The 6,000-nt window shown below is 44.0% G+C and overlaps 1 protein-coding gene across 1 annotated transcript in view; it reads right to left on the reverse strand.

The window, feature by feature from the left end:
* LOC116953249 (tenascin-X-like) overlaps nucleotides 1–3,216 on the reverse strand; it is a 115,451-nt gene extending 112,235 nt beyond the window's left edge. Inside the window, exon 1 of the mRNA XM_076074714.1 lies at nucleotides 3,111–3,216. The gene's annotated coding sequence lies outside the window, so the exon portion shown is untranslated. The remainder of the gene's footprint in view (nucleotides 1–3,110) is intronic.
* Between the last annotated feature and the right edge of the window lie 2,784 nt (nucleotides 3,217–6,000).

Here is a 6,000-nt window from a genome sequence, read left to right on the forward strand (position 1 = left end):
ATTTCGAATGTTTACATGGACGGTAGCGCCTCTGAGTGGCCGCTGTGGTCACACTAAACACATCACTCGACAGCACACGCGTTGAGTGATTTGTCCTTGCCCCCCCCACACCGCCGATCAGCGCGGTTGGCTACGTGCGGTGCAGAATAAGTTCAACATACACGCATGCGTGCACAATCTATCCCATACCTGTTGATCCCTTATCAGCGCCCTACATTATTACAGACTAATTCAGACCTTATTGGTCGCCCCGTGCCCCTTATACATTTCAACGTTCATCCCACAAAGTCCCATCACAAGGGAGAAACACAAAAAAATAAAACAATTTTTACCCGTATTGAAACGTCTGTACGCCGTATGGACCTGGAAACTCAATTTCCCTGTACAAGAATACGGGGTAAACCGTATGGGTTGACAGGTATGTTATCCTCACACACACACACATGATTCGTTTCACGGATCGTGAACCTAAGAATACATTTTTAATCGATGATGATTCAATTTTTTTTTTTACGGAAACATACTCAACGCATTCGTCGATAACACCGCGTTTTCATACGGGGAACAAAATAATTATTACATAATAGGTTGCGGTTTGGGAAATGGCCCTTCTTCATAGCACAAGGTCATTGGCGAACGTTTGTGGTGTATTTTGTTACTTGTGCAAGTGCAACACTGCCAACACAGCAGCAGCAGCAGCAAATAACTTGCTTGGGATAGAATGCCCTTGGTTCCAGGGAATCTCAGAGAAGTGACGTGAAGCGACGCATCCAACTGCATCAGTAATTCTTATTATTTTTACACATCAAGAACAAGACGCCTGTAAGAAGAAGACACCCCCTGCTTTGTTCAGGTCATATGATATTTCTGAAAAGTCAATTCGACACAGATTATTACAATGACACTACAGTCCCAGTGTGTGTTGTCAATGCTTGCCATCCCAAATGGCTTTTTGCAGTGGCGCCTTTTTGCCTGCGATTCCTGCAGGCAAAAAATATTGCGGGCAATAATATCCTATTCTTGGTTCTTTCGGTAAAGTCACGCAGAAGGGAAACAATCAAATAATAAAAATATAAAACAATATTTGTATTACAATAAAATAATAAAAATATAAAACTATATTTTTATTACAATAAAATCATAAAAATATAAAACAATATATATTGTTTAATTATTTTATTGTTTCCCTTCTACGTGACTTTACCGAAAGAACCAATAATATGAATCCCTGCAGTCACGAAAGCTTTAAATAAAAAAAATAATATCCTAGTTTCCTTATTGAAGCGGCACTGCAAAACCACATTTGGGACGGCAAGCATTCACAACACACAATGGAATAAGAATTACAGGCAATGATATTGCACGCAATAATATGCTTTAGATAAGTACCTCGGCTACTGGGGTAAGTGAATGCATGGATTCATCAACTAACATCGAATATTAATCTTATACTGCGCAAAACTCAACACGTTCACGATATAATAACAGGTCTGTTGTTTTTGTTTCCCCGATTCGCGTGTCAAACTTTACTTAAACTTGCATTTAATGGGTTCGTGTTATCGCAGCCACATTTACTTCTGTGTTCAAATAGTTGTCTTGCGATGCTGCTGCGTTTGCACACATCAAAAACGAATTCTTTAACGGCAATGCCGAAAACAAAGACACATATTCGAAAATAATTGTACACATTGTTTCCTCTTTTAAGGCAGTGTTATTGACGATTGTGTCCAGTCGTTTTTTTTACATAACAAAAAAAATCGATTCTCAAAACAAAAATTGTGACCGTGAATTTGTGCTGTCGCACCGTAAACTTTGGGTGCATCTCACGCACCCCAAGTGACCACAGCAGCTGTGACATCACTGACACACATTTGAACGTGACGTCAGTGCAGGGGGACATTGCCCAGAGTGATATGTCGGAGGGCCTGACTCGAGTGTTTTAGTCTCATTTATAAAGTTTCAAACTCATGTCGCGGGCTGTCCATGACACCCGGCCCCATGCGTTTATCCATCTATGGGACAACAATGGCAGCAAGGCGCTGTTGGGTCACGTTGTTCTTGAAAGGAAGTTAAATAACGTTGCTAATTAAGGGTGCCACTCATCCAAATGGAACATGTTAAGTTTCGGTTATCTGGGGTCACTCACTCACTCCTCTCAATCGATTACCTTTGGTGTACAACCCAACAGCTAACAAAATCTCATTATACTCTGTTCATAATCACAGAGTATTCAGGGTCCCCGCCCTCCTCTGTCCTGTGTCAATGCACCTCTACTGTGACTCTGTGTGCATCGACTGTAATGCCTTTTCCAACTCTGTCGAGCACCCAGTAAATGTTGAGGGATTGTCTTTAAACTCGCAGCGGCTTCCGGTTAACGGCAAACGAATACACCTGGGAGGGGTGACATTGAAAATAATAAAAAAAAAACTTGAATTTTGAGTGGCACCCTGTTGCAATGTGTTAAAAATACACGCTCCCAGATGTATATATTTAAAATGATAAATTCTGAATCTGTGCGCTATTTTTTACGCACCTCTCTCGTCCACACCGTCCCCATGTCCGTCTCCTTCAAACGCCACATGACTCAAAATGCCACTGCTAGGACTCCCTCTCAGGCACCCGTATTCAAGACCACATTGCCACAACACTCAAACTCCTCTATTTTGCTTCCAATCCAAAATCATCAAGATCCTGTGTGGACCAACTCCTGTCAACCTTTCTCATATCGGTCAACTTTCCTCCATGCGCTCTCTGCTCCATTCGTTTTTCCTCTGCCCGTAATCCACCGCCTCTCTGTACACAATAAATATGCCCACTACTTTCTGTCCAGCGTCTCAAGATACGATCGCATTTAGCCGCTGTATATTGCACATCCACAAATGCATTCGATGTAAAAATCACACATTCTGACTTAACATTTTAAAGACCGAAATTCAACTTTTTTTCCTTGAAAACGATATCGCCATACGCAGAGCGCAGGACGTGAACACAATATCTAATCACCGCGCGGCATTCGCCCAGTGCCGCGGTGCAAGCAATTCGGAGTGTACGCAAAAGCAGGCATTTAAAAACAAAAAAACTGCAAAACGGAGGAAAGTCAAAGCCCTTACCCGTCAATACGCCGTGCGCTCTCTCAACGGCGATGCTCGAACTGCCTGCGTGGAAGGGCGGCTCTCTGTGTGCGCGCACACAGCTGGCTCAGGCACTGCCAGTCCCTCAACCCTCCTCGCACTACGCGTGCCTCTGCAGCCCCACCGCCTCCAAGCCCCCCCCCCCACATCACTGTCCCGCAGCCAGCAAGCTTCACGTTCATTTGGACACAGGCCTAAGTTATGAGCAATGGAAGCTGGCATCGGTCATCTTCACAGGGGATGAACGCTCTCGCGTTGTGAAATTCTGAGCGCGCGGGGTGGGGTCGGGGGGGGGGGTGGTGGAGGAGGCTGGCAGCTGTTTTAAGTTTTGAGAAAATAATGATTTTAGATTTTGCCATCCCCGATCGACGCAATCGGCGTAGAACCAACATTTAGCTGACCTGCTGACCTTTGTGAGCAAAGCGTCCTCACGTGAGGGGCTTTCGAGATCGGTGGTCGAGCGCGGCCAAGTATACGAATTGCCGGGCGCTACGCAAACTCAGATGGGAATGGAAAAGATCGTCTTGTAATTGAACGCGTTGCAAGAAAGCAACGCTTGTGAAGCGAATCCACAGTTCCTAGACAGGATCTTAAGATGCGGTCGCATTGAGCTGCCAGTTAAACGCAAACTGCACTGCACAGCATTATGCACTGTCGACTTCCTGCACCAGTTCCAATGGCAGCCTTCAGAACCATCCCTACCCACGACCAACTGCAACCTCTCTATAAAAATAATATTCACACGTTTTTTTTTTGTACTTGGGATGCTGTCACACTTAGCCGCTATGTAATTCCGCATTTAATCGCATCCTGCGCTGTCGACTCCAACATCGCCCCCGCCGTTCAGGTCCAGCCTCAAGATCTTGCCGTTATCCTCTACCTATGATTGACGCTTTCCTAGAAAATAAAATACTCCCACTGTTTGTGTACAACGGGTCGCATTTAGACGTAAAAAAAAATCCAAATTGTACTGTCTCGTGTAATTTAATTGCATTGCGTTACCAACGTTTAACACGCAGACTTAACGCGCAGAATTTGCGGTACCCTACATGATTGTTCGTAACGTTGTTCACGGTTTGCCGAAGCAATAATAATAATTCAACTGTCGCGTTTGGTCACGTGGCTACTTTGTTTCTATGGCTGTCAGGTGGACGATGGTGCATAACACACATCACGTGGCGATCTGACAATGCATTGGTAACCAATTTAATTCACAAATGGATTCTGTGAATACAATCTTTTTCTCAGTTAATTGAAACATTTAACCAGCAGTCCTGCAGTCACATTTAACCACTTTTAATGAAGTCACTTGGTTTTAGTAACAAAAAAGTGTCACCCTTAATTACACTGTGTAACAATTTTGTTTTTGTTCCTGGGTAGTAAGTATTATTTCCAAATTGCTTATGCCTCAAAAGTACAGAAAATGGCTATTATTCCCCACAAACTTTGCTTTTGTGACCAGGACAGTGATATTTTGAAATATACCTATTTTCCAGAACATTCCAGATAGATTCAGTGCTGAGTAAACTTGGAGTAACTTCTAGAACATTCTAGAATTTTCCAGTAATATAAATAGTAGTATACATACAGGGGCCTTAAGCCCGCCAGTTCAGTTTAGTTACAGCTGCCTAAGTGGATACATATCTGCATTTTTCTGAGATGGAATCAAGAGGCTGCAAGCATCCGGCAGACGCATGTTGCTATGTCTGCAGGCAATTTGTCAAGACAAGCGGAAAAGTACTCTGTGGAAGCATCTGCTAAGATGTGTGAGGCCTACAAGGCATATTTCGGCATGCCTGTCGGGGATCAAGACAAACCCTGAGCACCTCATTTCACCTGCGAGCAATGCAAAAACACTCTGGAAGGTAAGATGTTGCTCGGAATTTTATGTTATAAAATTTGTTAACATTTATAAAATTGTAAAAGTTTTTTTTTTATATATTAAAATATTTTACAATTTTAAATGTTATTGAAAAAATATATAATATATGAAAAAAGTTGCGAGAATCTCTTACACAGTCATGGGTGAAATAAATGTATTTTTGTAGGATTTGACAGAGGGGGAAAGAGACCCACGAAGTTCACTATCCCAACAATTTTGCGGGAACCCACTGACCACTCAAGCAACTGCTACTTCTGCATGGTGGACCCTTCCAAACGTCGGACTGTAAAGAATGCACCTGCTATCACCTTCCATCATCCATCGCCCCGGTGCCACGCTGCCATGAGCTCCCTGTACCCACTCCTCCGGAGAGAGAGCAGCCGTCTTTAGAAGAGAGCAGCAAGTCAGAGAGCGAGGAAGACGCTGTAGATCCAGATGACAATTTCAGAGGTGGAGCTGAGGAGAGAAACCCATATTACCCCAACCAAAAAGACCTCAACGACTTGATCAGAGATCTTGGTCTCACTGCCGAGCTCTTGGTCTCAATGCCGAGCTTTTGACGTCTAGGCTCAAGCAGTGTGAAAGTCGCAGATCAGAGGAAGCGTCACCAACCTTTTTGCAGCTTCTTCACCCGTAAAGATGGGCTCTGCTTCTGCCACAATGTGACCAGTCTGTTCGAGGTAATTGGAATCGCCTGTAACCAGAATGAGTGGCGCCTCTTCATTGACAGCTCATCCAGGAGCCTCAAAGCCGTGCTGCTCCATAATAGTAACAAGTACCCGTCTCTTTCCCTGGCTCACTCGGTGAACCTCAAAGAGGATTACAACAGCATCAAGACCTTGCTGGATGCCTTGAAGTATGTTGAGTACGGCTGGGAGGTCATCGGAGGCTTCAAAATGGTTGCATTCCTGATGGGTCTCTAAGGCGGTTTTACCAAGTTTCCTTGATATCTTTGCCTTTCGGACAGCAGGGACACCAAGGCGCACT

The sequence above is a fragment of the Petromyzon marinus genome, chromosome 50 (assembly GCF_048934315.1).
Source record: "Petromyzon marinus isolate PM22_M1 ecotype Great Lakes invasive population chromosome 50, UKy_Petmar_22M1.pri1.0, whole genome shotgun sequence".
In the NCBI taxonomy this organism is placed as follows: Eukaryota; Metazoa; Chordata; class Hyperoartia; order Petromyzontiformes; family Petromyzontidae; genus Petromyzon; species Petromyzon marinus.